Source organism: Rana temporaria, chromosome 6, assembly GCF_905171775.1.
Source record: "Rana temporaria chromosome 6, aRanTem1.1, whole genome shotgun sequence".
NCBI classification, from domain to species: domain Eukaryota; kingdom Metazoa; phylum Chordata; class Amphibia; order Anura; family Ranidae; genus Rana; species Rana temporaria.
In genome coordinates, this window is record NC_053494.1 from 224,734,089 (window position 1) to 224,748,595 (window position 14,507).

Sequence of the window (14,507 nt, forward strand, 5' to 3'; positions counted from 1 at the left end):
TATTTGTACCCGTTTATTATACTGCAGGTTACAGTTACTGCCTGTCTCATCAGTCAGCTGATTACCTGTTTTGGACCAACTACAAGGTAATAAACTTTATCTCCAGCTTCATATAGAGCTTACATGACCCAGTGTTTCTGTTCATCCCATGCATCAATACAGGCAGTTTAACTCAGGGCTCGACAAAATCCGGGAGCCAGGTCGCAATTGCGACAAGAAATTGTGACCTGGCTCCCGTCGGTAATTGAGGCCGCGGCTTTGCGGCCTACAAGGCCGTGAAGCCACGGCCTCAATTACCGGTCTTTGCGCGGCGGGGGCGAATAGAGGCACAGGATCCTGTGTCTCCATGTGCCCCCACCTCCCCAGCCGCGCGATCGCGGCGGGCCCGGGACAGCCGGTAATTGAGGCCGTGGCTTTGCGGCCTTGTGAAGTCCCAAGCTTCCTTCTGTGACCTGGCGCCATCTGGTGGTGGCCGTTGGCATTACAATTAAAACCAGTTCTAATGTGTACATTTTCACTGTTTTCACTGCCATCTCCTTCCCTCTAATTAGAACCCCAAAACATTATACATATTTTTTATTCTAACACCCTAGAGAATAAAATGGCGATCGTTGCAATACTTTCTGTCACGCCGTATTTGCACAGCGGTCTTACAAGCGCACTTTTTTTGGGAAAAAATACACTTTTTAATAAAAAAATAAGACCACAGTAAAGTTATCCCAATTTTCTTTTATATTGTGAAAGATAATGTTACACCAAGTAAATTGATACCCAACATGTCACGCTTCAAAATTGCATCTGCTCGTGGAATGCCGACAAACTTTTATCCTTTAAAATCTCCATAGGCGACGTTTAAAAAATTCTACAGGTTGCATGTTTTGAGTTACAGAGGAGGTCTAGAGCTAGAATTATTGCTCTCACTCTACTGATCGCGCCGATACCTCACATGTATGGTTTGAATACCGTTTACATATACGGGCGCTACTCACGTATGTGTTCGCTTCTGCGTGCGAGCTCGTCGGGACGGGGCGCGTTCTCTGGCTCCTAACTTTTTTAGCTGGCTCCTAGATTCCAAGCAAATTTGTCAAACCCTGGTTTGACTCAATGAATAACTCACTGTTAGGAAGACAGGCAATGAATCCTTTTGAATGTTCCATTTAATGATGGATACTCATAGGTAGAAAAACATTGCAGTTGTAAGCCACATGGAAGAAGTTTAGCATGGAAGGTATACAGGACAAATGAGAGAGAAGCAGGAAGTGGAGGAGAATATAAGGAACTACGGTGCGAGAGTTCAGCTGGACAGAAGGGGACAGATCTTAAAGGCACAGAGCAAGAATAAATCACATAGTGTAACACAACATTACCCATTTTGTTACTCTAGTATTCCCTATCAGTCCTCTGTTATATAAGCAGGGGGAGGAGTGGAGGGATGGGCCAGCAGTGGAGGGATGGGCCAGCACGGACAGTAATTAGGAGAGGGCTATGTTTTTGGGAATTGATTCTTCCGAAGTAGTCATGCACTTTGCAAGGAAATAAAAAATGACTTCTGGAAAAGAAGAGCCTCCAATGAAGCCTTTTATTATAGTTGATATTTCTCCAATGAAGCCTTTTATTATTATTGATATTTCTCCAATGAAGCCTTTTATTATAGTTGATATTTACCCAATGAAGCCTTTTATTATAGTTGATATTTCTCCAATGAAGCCTTTTATTATAGTTGATATTTCTCCAATGAAGCCTTTTATTATAGTTGATATTTACCCAATGAAGCCTTTTATTATAGTTGATATTTCTCCAATGAAGCCTTTTATTATAGTTGATATTTACCCAATGAAGCCTTTTATTATAGTTGATATTTCTCCAATGAAGCCTTTTATTATAGTTGATATTTCTCCAATGAAGCCTTTTATTATAGTTGATATTTCTCCAATGAAGCCTTTTATTATAGTTGATATTTCTGTGCTTTTACTTGCATGTTTGAGGTTGGCCTCGGCCTCTTTCCATACAGTCGCCATTCACACTAAATCAAATAAATGTCTAATTACAGCCCAGCTCGGGGTTATAGGAAACCCAAAGTAAGATTACAGAAGGTCTGGAAATAAAAGTGAAGCTTCCATTTGTATGTGCTGCAATCTGCTGCGCAATACTCTCCTCAAATCTACCGTTTTGTCACCGTCATCAGAAATTACATTTGGAAAGAGAAGATAACCGGAGAAGGACTCCCGGCAGTCCCAAAGTACCAATAAATTTCTGTAAAAGAAAGCGTCTGGCCTGCCTGGGCCTGACATGAAGATAGATGGAGCAAAGACTGCGCGTTCTTCCATGAAGCTTCCCCATCAGATAAGGAACCCAAATTAGCTGATAATGGAGAGCTCCATTCTCACCGGACACTTTGTTTGGTATACAAAATTAATTTAGCCGGTTGAGTTGTGGGAAGCTCATTTGTTATTTCCTGGCACAGAGATATACTTATCACAATCCGTCCGCTTCCCGCAATTTAGTGAATGTCTCTCCAAAGATTTGATAACAATTGCGACATCTCTTGTAGAGCGTGTGGGATTTGTAACATGGGAAGTATCAGACGCCGATCACACGCCAATCACGGGAGATGATTTTATGTTCTTATTGCTGTTATTGGTATTTTGCTAGAATCAGGCAATGAATGTTCCTGGGTCCATGACTGTATAACAGATGTACTCTTTCTCTGCATACCCCACATTCTACCCCATAACCTTACCTATACCTAATTAATGAGACCTCACATCCAGTTTGGAGTAAAACATAGGCCGTAGCAGCCTTATTTATTTAAAATTACATAATTTATCAAAACATCAACTCAAAACATAACCTGAACCACTGTTCTCAGAAAACCATAGCCTCCTAGCTTTGGTCTTTGCAGGAACCTCAAATTACCATATAGTAACCAACCTGGCACTGTCCATCTGGTCATAGGCTTCAAGCCGACACGCTGGCTCAGAAACGACCACTGACCGCAGTGCCCCCATTATCAAACTTTATATCTCTAGTCACATCCAACATTGATCTCACCCCCAGATCATTGCCACCCACGTGCAATACTAATACGACAGGTGGCCTGTCCAACCGTGCAAAACGGTGCACCCCCGGAACCACAGCATACCAGGAAGTCCCAGCCAGCGGACGCAGGCCTCCTGTCTCGGGAACCCCAGCTGCCGACCTTCAGGCCTAACATCATCCCTCTTAGCCCCCCAAAACACAAAAGAATGGCCCGTTATCCAGACCAATCCTTGCGTCATGCCTGAAAATAAAAGAAAGACAAACAACGTCCATAACCTCCAGAAACCCAACCTATAACGTAAAGAAGAAAAGGGCTAGGACAGCCGCACTCCAAAAAAAATTCCTTTAATAAAAATGGGTCACAAAATTACATGCCACGGCCAAAAAATCAGAACAAAAACTGACGCGTTTCGCACTGTAGCTCAGTGCTTATTCATAGCTTATTCATAAGCACTTTTGTGACCCATTTTTATTAAGGGAATTTTTTTTGGAGTGTGGCTGTCCTAGCCCTTTTCTTCTTCAAGTTTGCATTCTGATTGCATTGCCTGCACCCTTGGTTCGGATCTTAGGAGACTGGCACTCTGGTTCTCTTGAGCGGTTATCTTTTCTTTCAACCTATAACATAGCTATATACAACCCCATTTTATGCCGCTTTCATGCCAACCCCACCAGCAACTGAGGCGAACATACAGCCGGAATCTTCTAGATTCCCACCTGCCAATCCGCTTAACTGCCTCCTCATACATCCCACACCTGGCCACCTCTGTAGCCGCCCCTATCCGGAAAGAGTGAGAGGAGAATTCCTTTTCTTGCAACCCAAGAGCCCGCAAACATTTCCTAAATACAGCGACAAATTGATATCTAGACAGAGGAGCCCCATCCGCGTGTATCAGAAATGAACCCGAGACTGCAGGGCGAACTTCCAAGTAACCCCTCACAGCCCCCACCGGACACAACGGCGAGCCTTGAACGGGTAAAACTTGTACCAACTTACCTTTTTTCACCTGATCAGTCTTGGATCTCCTGAGCACCAACGAAACCCCATCCTCTGTAAACACCACCTTACTGGCCTAGATACCCCCATGTACCCTCGTAGATGGGCTAACCAACTCACCTATCCTGAATGCCCCAAAGAATGCCAATGAAAAAGCCACCCTGAACAATGTGACTTTGAACTCAGATGAACACAAACCCATTAACTGCCCCAAGACCCCAGCTAATATCTCAAAAGAGACAGGGCGCCTGACATCCCTGTGCTGCCCCACCCGGCGATAACCTTTGAACGCCAGGCGCACCCAAAAGTCCTTTGTAAAATCTGGACAACCCTGCCTTTTAAAAATAAACACCAACCTGCTAACGTTTTACTCAATGCGGACCTGGACACCCTGGCCTCCATGTTCCTGGACAGAAAATACAATACCAGTAACCGGACATCCGAGCTCATCGGGTCGACTCCTGCCTCCCGTACCAACTCCTGCCACTCAAACCACACCTTCTCGTACGCTGCCCATGTAACCTTACTCACCAAATTTTTTATCCAATGGGAGATTATTCCAACATAATCTTCCACAGCCAGCCTAGACATGGGACCCCCTGTTGCTCCGCTTCCGGCGCCAACTCCCGAAATCTGTCCCACTGAAAGCGAGACAGAGCATCAGCTATGACATTGTCCACCCCTGGAAGATGCACCGCATACACAAAGACATTAAGTTGTAAGCATCTCAAAACCAGGTGTCGCAAGAGCCGTACTACCGGGGGGGAAGACACCGACACTTTGTTAATCACCTTTACCACTCCCAGGTTATCCCCGTGAAACCGCACTTTCAAATCCTTGAAACATGCACCCCACAGTTCCACAGCCAGCACCACAGGAAACAGTTCCAGCAGCACCAAGTTCTTTGTAAAGCCAGCGTCAATCCACAACTGCGGCCACGGGCCTGCACTCCACCTGCCCTAAAAGAAAGCCCCAAAACCTGATCCCCCTGCCGCATCAGTGTAAAGTTCCAAATCAAAGTTGCTAATTGGGCCGGACATCCACAATGCCCTACCATTAAATGACTCCAGGAAGGAAAGCCAAGCCTGCAAGTCCTCTCTGTGTTCTTTTAGCAAATGCACAAAATGCTTGGGTGATCGGATCTCCGCCATGCTAGCCGACAACCGGAAGAATGCGGCACGCAAAGTTAAGCTTCCCTAACAGCGACTGTAGCGCCCAAAGCTGAACCTTGCGCAATCCCAGCATGCCTGTAATCTCCCCAAACACTTATTTCGGCTATTTCCGTGAAGCGTGATGCGCCATAGCCGGCCGTCAATCACGAGCCCTCTGCATAGGAACGCCCATTCCCCTGAAACTTTACTACGTGATTAAACAGTGAGTACGGCGCTAAAAAAATATATAAAGGCATACTGTAGCTCACGCTACTATGCTGAATGACATGCTAGAAATTTTTTTTTTTTAGGGAGAACCCCCGCTTTAAATTACTAACCCAAAAAACATGCTCTATGAGCATACCCAGAAACATCCAAGTGCTGTTCACACTCAAAAAGCAACATCAAAAAATCTAAGTCCCTGGGCATGCTCAGATCACCAGAAATGCAGAGGCAAAGCCCTGTCCAAAATATATCACATCATCCAGCATGCTACAAAATTAGAGATGGGACAACACCCCCTGGTCCGGGTGGGCAAACAAAGAGCCTAACATGGGCAAAAGTTATACCATAAATACCATTGTAGTCAATGGGAAATGACTTGTTCATTTTGCTAGACCCCACTTTGCTGGCTTATCTTCTAGTAATTGGCCTTAAAATGGGTATGGGGGACCAGGTCCAGGTACCTGCTGCCGTTATTGTACTTTCAGCGTGATCTCATCACTCTGGTTCTCGGCGACAAGGTACTGTAAATCTTGCGCTGGCTGCCGCAATAGGAATAACACAGGAGAGAGAGAGAGTGGCCTCCATGATGGAGGGGGGGCATGCGTATGGGCACTGGGCAGAAAGGCAGAGGCTCAGAGGCAGAGCTGGCTGGCTGTAGTGGAGGTGGAGCGGTACATCAGAGGCATACTGGTAGTGGATGGTAACGATGTTACCACAGATACACAGACAGGTCACACTCACTGCCAGTGGCACTGTGATGATCAGGGGCGTACAGGGGATGTTTTCTTTCCTTCTTCCATTCCTCCACCGCTGCTGTGCCAGCGCCTCTAACACTGTACGGAGGGACTCTATAGTGGAGCCGCTGCCTGTTAAGTTAGTTGCTGAGAGGGAGTAGGATCACCGGTGGCCGGGCGCCCTGGGTGGTAGTGCCACCGCCTCTCTCCAGTGCGCCCTAGGCGGCTGCCTACTGGTAGCACCGGCCCGGACTCCAAGGCAAATTTTAACCACTTCCGTACCGTAGGATGTTATATGACGTCCTGGACTTCAGTGGGGAATATCTGAATGATGGGTGCAGCTACAGGCATCATTCAGATCTCCTTTTTTACAGGCAGCGATTGTTCGCACCATAAGAACGATCATAGCGGCAGTTCCACCACTTGATCATTCTTACAGGTGGCGGGAGGGGACAACCCCCCTCCCATCGCTATCCGGTGCTTCTCCGGGCTCTCCCGTGCCATCAGAGGCCCGGAGAACGAATCGTCTGCCACCGAATGAGGAGCATAGAGATTTAAAAATATTAACAAAGCTGCAATCGCGGCTGAGAGCATGAGATCAGTGTTTTTTTTATCCCCGATCTCATGCTTTCCAGCCTGGAGGAGATGTGGGGGAAGGGGGAGGTCTTACTGACCCCGCCTCTCTCCATAAAGAGGACCTGTCACACACTATTCCTATTACAAGGGATGTTTAGGTTCCTTGTAATAGGAATAAAAGTGATTAAAATAAAAAAAAATAAAAAATATTACATAAAAAAAAAAGAAAAAAAAATTAAAACGCCCCTGTCCCTAGTAGCTCGCACTCAGAAGCGAACGCCCATGAAAGTCCCGCCCACATATGTAAACGCAGTTCAAACCACACATGTAAGGTAGTGACGCGTGCGTTAGAGCAAGAGCAATCATTTTTGCACTAGACCTCCTCCGTATCTCTAACCTTGGTAACCTGTAAAAAAAAAACAAGCATTGTCTATGGAGATTTTTAAGTGCCGAAGTTTGGCGCCATTCCATGAGTGGGTGCAATATTAAAACGTGACAAGTTAGGTATCTATTTACTCGGTGTAACATTATCTTTCACAAAAAGTTGGGCTAACTTTACTGTTTCGCTTCTCGGCCTTTTGGCTAGGATCAAGTGTAGTTTCTACCTTGGTCTTGGCCTTAAGGTAACGACCGGTGCCAGTCCCTCTCGGCCTTGGGGTGTTTCCTTAATTGGTACACCCCATGCTGCTATTGGGGGGGACGCCACCGGGAGTGAACGAGTCGTGATCGCCTCTCCCTACCATCCTTGTGGTGGCTGTGGGTTTGGTGGGCGTGATGGTTGGGCCTCCGAGCGCTCCCAACACTGTAAGGCTGGCCGTGGCCGAGCTGAGACGTAGCGTTGTTGGGTTGCACTTCATTCAGAAGGAGTTGATTGAGGACTTGCTTGGATGCCGAGAGAATCGATTTTTTGCATGCAGTGTTTCCCCACCACCGGAATGTATGACGTTACTTTCTGGAAGAAGGAAGATCTGCACACATGTCTGCTTCGGTCACAAGAGAAGGAGGGCCATGAAAAGCTGGAAGGGATCGTGTTCCTGTCGAGTGAGACGAAAGAGCGGCTCCCCATCACTGTGCATATGTACAATCCCTTTGTACGTGATGGGGAGATCGCTGCCTTTTTACTTAGGTACTGCGAGTCAGTTTCTGCGGGCGTGAAACTGAAAAACGTTCTCGGTACCTTTAACGGGCAGCGGAGATTCTGGGTTACCTTGAAGGCGGATAAAGAGGGCATCTTTGGCGTCCGGCACCCCCCTCAGTCCTTCTCCATCGGGAGTAATCGCGGCTACTTGTGGTACCCTGGCCAGCCGCTTTTCTGCAGGCAATGCTTTGCATTTGGACACACGAAGGACCAGTGTGAGGCCGGGTTGACCTGCCGTAACTGCTTCAAGCAGGGTCACGGGGCGAGCCAGTGTCCAGAGGGGAAGAGCTGCCACATCTGTGGGAGCCGAACCCACCTGGCTAGGCAGTGCCCCAAGGTATCAAGAACAACTGAGCCCACAACCGTGGTGGCGGAAATTAGGGCGGTGGAGGCTCCTGAGACGGTTGTGGGCAGGAGGGTGCTGTCCTACGCAGATGTGGCCAGAGGTGGTCCTCCGGCTACCGCCGTGGTCTCCCAAGATCAGGCCCCCGTGCTACCCGAGGAAGTGGTGGTGCGGGCCGATGCCTGCCCACCGATGGAGGGTGAGCCGGGCCTCTCCCCTCTGGACGCCGTGGGGGAGGAGGGGACCTCTTCTCTTCCCGAGAGGAGTGTCCCCGAGCACCTCGCGGCCGAGGGGGAGGTGGAGGAGAGCGGTATGGAGTCGGAGGGCTCGGAGGTGGAAGGGATGGAAGTAGGGAAGCCTTCCTTGAAAAGGAAGATGGAGGGCGCAGAGGCCCCTACTTCCTCCCAGGACATTGGCTCTTTTCCAGACTCCCCGGACCCCGGGTCATCTGAAGCAGTGGTCGACTCGGACTCGTCACACTCCCCATCTTATGTGACCACTGGTCAGGTGTCCAGCCTGCAGGAGGTGATGGGGTACTGCAGGGCCGATCAAGAGGAGAAGGCTGAGAAGAAGGCCGGTGGGGTAAGTACCGGATCCGGAGTAGGTTTGCGGACGAGGGCGAAGGGTAACCCGGGAAAACAAAAGAAGAAAAAGAAATGACAGGGATATGACCCCTTCCTGATTTTCTATGGCCTTACGGGTGTCTTCCCTCAATTGCAGAAGTATTGGGACGACCTGCAGGCGGGCAGCTATTTTTAAAATCTTGGCCGGATATGCTGCGGATATCTACTGCCTGCAGGACTGCAATTTGAGGGAAGCCCCCCACACCGCTAATTGGACCCTTGGGGATGCGGTGTGGTCCTTGGGCCGAAGCAGAAATACGGGAGTGGGGATTTTTTAAAAAAATAAAAATATTAAGGTTTTGAGGAAGGTGGAGGTAGAAGTGGGAAGATGTTTGTGTGTGTTTTTTATAATATGGGGGTATTTGTTTTAAACTTTTTTGCGTGTATGCACCGGTGGACAAGAAGGGAAGGCTGGACCTGTGGGAGAAGATGGAGTTTTTTTTAGGGGGGAGGGATCCTGTTATTGTGTGTGGTGATTTTAATTGTATTTTACGGAGTGGGGATAGGTGTGGGGGTGGTGGTGGGGACGTTGATAAATCTGGGAAGGAGTTAGGGGAGGTTTTACGTTTGTTTGGATTAAGGGATGTGGGTGAAGATGGTGGTTTTACGTATTTTAGTGATCGGGGTAATGTTAAGTCACGAATTGATTTTTGTTTTATTTCTAAAAATTTACAGGTGGATCATTTTACTGTGCGACGGGAGCCTTTCTTGGACCATGGTAGGATCGAATGTGTTGTGAGTATGGATCCGGAGGTAATGTATGGTAAAGGTGTGTGGAAGTTGAATGTGGAGTTATTGGAAGATGAGAATGTGAAAAGAGAGTATGGGGTGTTTTTTGGAAGACTGAAGAGGAGAAGGAATGATTTTTTAAGTGTGATTGAGTGGTGGGAATGGGTGAAAGAGCAGACTAAGAGATTTTTTGTAAGAAAGGGGTGTGAGATTGCGAGGAAGGAGCGTGAGGTGTATGAATGGTGGCTGAAGAGGTTGGAATATTTGGAAGAGCTGAGAGAATGTGGAGAGGATGTGGGGTGTGATTTAGTGGAAGAAAGTTGAGAGTGTTTATGGAACGGAAGGGGAGAGAGATTATGTCGCAAGCGAGGATGGTGGTGAAAGAGAAGGATGAGAAGTGCACGCGGTTTTTCTTTAAGAAGGTGTATGGTGGGAAGGTGGAGCTGTCAAGTGTGTTGGATGAGAATGGACTGGAAGTGAATGGGAAGGAGAGAGTGGGGGAAGAAGTGTGCAAGTTTTATGCAGGTTTGTATAAGGAAAAGAAGAGGGATGCGAGAGTTGAGAAGGATGTGTTGAAGCAGGTGGAGATGTGTTTGGATTTGGATGATAAGAGTATGTTAGGGGAGAAAGTGAGTAAGGGTGAACTTGATGAATGTTTTGGAAGCATGAAGAAAGGGAAGACGCCTGGTAGTGATGGTTTGCCTGTTGAGTTTTATTGCACGTTTTGGGATGTGATTGGGGATTGTGTGTATGAGATGGTGATGAAAGTTCTGGAAGTTGGGAGGATGCCTGAGTCTATGCTGAAGAGTGTGATTGTTTTGTTGTACAAGAAAGGTGATAAGCGTGAGTTGAAAAATTGGAGGCCTATATCATTGTTGAATGTGGACTATAAGTTGGTGGCGAAAGTGTTGGCGAATAGGTTGCGTGCGGTGGTGGAGAAATTGGTGGGAGAGGAGCAAGTGTGTGCGGTGCCTGGGAGGTCGATTGCTGAAAGTTTGGTGAGTCTGAGGGATGTGTTGTGGTTATGTAAGGAGAGGAAGCAGGAGGTGGCTGTGTTGGCTGTGGATTTTGAGAAAGCGTTTGATAGAGTGTCGCATGATTTTATGTTCAAAGTGTTGAGGAGGATGGGGATACCTGAGGTTTTGATTGGTTGGATTAAGTGTTTGTACAGAGGTATGGTAAGTAAGGTGTTGGTGAATGGGTGGTTGACGAATGATATAGACATTGGGTCTGGAGTGAGACAGGGATGCCCGTTGTCGCCTGTTTTGTTTGTTTGTGTAATTGAGCCATTGTTGAGGATGTTGGCGAAAGATAAGTGTGTGAGGGGAGTGGAGGTTCCTGGGAGTGGTGGCAGGGTTCTGAAGGTGATTGGATATATGGATGATGTTACTGTGGTTTGCAAGGATATGATAGGGTTAAGAAGGGTGAAATTGTTGATTGATATTTTTTGTATGGCGAGTGGGTTTTGTGTGAATATGGGGAAGAGTGAGTGCAAGTTGTTTGGAGTGTGGGGAACGTTTGAACAATGTGGTTGGAAGTTTTGTGTTGGAGGATTGAGGATTTTGGGGGTTAAGTTTGATGGAGATTTGTATGGGAGAGAGAGTTGGCAGGATGTGTTGGCGAGAGTGAAGAAGAAAGTGGATTTTTGGTCTCTAAGGACTTTATCGATGGAAGGGAAAGTGTTGGTTGTGAAAGCGGTTGTGATTCCTATTTTGTTATTTTTGTATTGTGTGTTTCCGGCGCCTGACAGAGTGATGAAGCAGATTGTGAGAGTGTGTTTTATGTTTCTTTGGTCGTCGCGGATGGAGAAGTTGAAGAGAGAGAAAGTGATGAAAGGTGCAATGAATGGTGGGAAGGGTATGGTGAGTATTGAGAAGTTTCTGGTGGTGAAGTATGTAAGTATGTGTGTGAGATTAAGTGAGAAAGAGAGTATTGCAGGATGTATGGTGAGGTATGCTGGTGGCAGTGTGTTGCGGAAATGTAAGTTGTGTGAGGTTGATCTGAGGAAGCCTGTATGTTTTGTGGCGCCTTGGTTTTATGTGAGGATTGATAGGTGTATGAGGAGGTATGAGTTGCGAGATGTGACGCGGGATAAATGGTGTGAGAGTAAGAAGATTGTGCAGTTGTTGAAAGAGAGGGAGGAAGTGGAAGGAATAGGTGGTTTGAGAGTTGCTGAATGTAAGAAAGTCTGGAAGAATGTGTGTTGTAAGGGTTTGGACAATAGGCAGAGAGACATTGCATGGATGGGGGTGCATGGGTGTCTGCCTACTAGGGAATTTCAGAGAAGGAGAAGGTTGATTGATAGTGAGGTGTGTCCGAGGAGTGGGTGTGGGGGGATTGAGAGAGTGATACATGTGTTTTGGGAGTGTCGGTATGCTAGGAAAATATGGAGTAGGATGGAAAAGATGGTGAAGGGATTGACTGGTGTGGATGTTTTAACGTATGAGATGGTGTTGTATGGTTTGTGTGATTTGCCGAGGAATGAGGAGAGATTGCTGTGGATAGTGGTTAATTGTGTTAAGGAATGTTTGTGGGATGTGCGTAATATTTTTATTTTTAGACAGGAGATTGTTAAAGTGAGGGAGTGTGTGGCCATGGTCCGAGGAAGGATTTTTAACTATGCATATTATGATTTTAAGAAATTGGGTGAGGGTGATGCACGGAGGTTGTGGAAAATAGATGTGTGGAAACAATGGTGTGTATAGTATGTTTTTTGGGATTATGTTTGATGATGTTCTTATTTGTGATAAATTAACCTTTTTGTTTTTGTCTTTCAGGGTGAGTGCAGGTGGTGGTGAAGGGACAGTGTGGAGAAAGTGTACAGGAGTGTTTTTTGTTTGTGTAGGGATAGGGTTGAGGGATAGTATATTGTAGGGGTAGTTTGTGCTAATTGATGGGTGGAAGGGGTTCCTTTGTACAATATTTTTTCTTGTGAACTTTATTTGCTGTATTCTTGTATTTTGTTGTTATATATTTTTTGTTGCTATATTTTTTTTTTGTCGTTATATATTTTCTTGTTATTTTGCTATGTACCATTGGGGTTTTGTGGGAGGGTTTTGTGGGAGGGTTTTGTGGGAGGGTTTTGTGGGAGGGTTTTGTGGGAGGGATGTGGGTGTTTTTATGTAAATATTGTAAACCTTTTTGTATTCTTTGTATTTTATTTTTCTGTACTTTATTGTAAACCGTTTTGTTATTTCTTGTATTTTATTTTTTGTACAAATGTTATAAGATCTTATTTTTGTACATATTTTGTCAAATGTTACTTTGTATTTTACTTGTGAAATTTTAAATAAAAGAATTAAAAAAAAAAATCTGTTCTTATCAGTTGCCAATAGGTGGAGCTAAGCTGACTGTCCCCGGTACCCTGTGAAAGGGGGAAAGGGATGGCAGTCGGCGGACGCTAAGCCTGTTGGCGTGGAGGTGAAAGCCTTCTGATCGGGACAGAGAGGCATGAGGTCGAAGCCAAGAGGCCGGGTCCCTGGCCTTTGGCCTGGATTTAGTGGTATCTGCCCCAGTCAGTTGTTCTGGAGGGAACCCTTGCTCCTCTTTTTACCGGGTGGAGCGGGTAGTACTTCCAGAATGTGATTGTGGCACCTTTTTGGTCACTTATCTCCATAATACACCTGCCGCTAGGGCCCGGCCTTTTGGCTAGGACCAGTGGAATTTTTGTTTCCTGGCCGGAGGGCCGGCCAATGTATTGCACATTGGTCACTTTCCTCACTCTCCCATCTTCCTTCTCCCCACCTTCCTTTTTTATTTTACCGCGTGTTCGTTTTGTTTTGTCACTTTTTTTGTTTGGTGCTGAGCACTTTATGTGTGGCGAGTAGGGTGCTGGTCCTCGGGCCTGCCTCTGAAAGTCTTGGGAGTTGGTGGACCCGGCCTTCTGGCTAAGTTCGCCGGCTCTCAAGGGGTCTCCCTTCGGGGGAGCCACACCGAGGAGGGTTCTGTTCCGGCAGTCCCTCCGAGGATGTTGGGTCCTTGTGGCTTTGGCTGCTTGGACCAAGATGGGTCCATATGGCTACGGCTGTATGGACCACTGTAACTCTTTTCCCTGTCAGGAGCCTAACGCCCCGGGGGATCAGAGACGGATCCTCTTTTGAGGACCATTGACGATGACACCCGTCGCAGTTTTTTGTGTTTCACTCTTTATGTGTGTGCACATTTTTTCCTGCACCGGGTGGAGTTTTTGGGTTGTGTTTTGCACGCCACGGGCTTTTCAATAGAAAAAAAACTTTACTGTTTCGCTTCTCGGCCTTTTGGCTAAGATCAAGTGTAGTATCTGTTCTTATCAGTTGCCAATAGGTGGTGCTAAGCTGACTGTCCCCGGTACCCTGTGAGAGGGGGAAAGGGATGGCAGTCGGCGGACGCTAAGCCTGTTGGCGTGGAGGTGAAAGCCTTCTGATCGGGACAGAGAGGCATGAGGTCGAAGCCAGGAGGCCGGGTCCCTGGCCTTTGGCCTGGATTTGGTGGGATCTGCCCCAGTCAGTTGTTCTGGAGGGAACCCTTGCTCCTCTTTTTACCGGGAGGAGCGGGTGTTTGCCCTTCACGGCGCCTGCACAGTCAGCTCCGATGTCTGTGCGCAGGCGCGGTATAGCGCCGAGACCTACTCCGGCTATCTTCGGGGAGCGTGACGTGCCATAGACGGCCGTCAATCATCTTCCCTCTGCATAGGAACGCCCATTCCCCGCAGGGAGTCTGAATCTTCACTATAGGATTAAACAGTGAGTACGGGGCAAAAAAAAATAAATAAAGGCATACTGTAGCTTGCGCTACTATGCTTAATTTAATGCTAGAATGTTGTTATTGAGGGTGAACCACCGCTTTAAGGACATCCTTAACAGGTGTACCCACTTTAAAGTTCAGTCTCTACATTGGGTGAACTTGTGTTTTGTGTGTTTCATGGGCTGTCCATGTGTTTTCAATTGCCTCATTAGCACACAACCTTATTGTGACGG

General features: G+C 46.9%; 1 pseudogene; it reads left to right on the forward strand.

Annotated features, from left to right (window-relative positions):
- The first annotated feature begins 13,792 nt into the window (after positions 1-13,792).
- Positions 13,793-13,923, forward strand: LOC120944518 (annotated as a pseudogene).
- Positions 13,924-14,507: the final 584 nt, after the last annotated feature.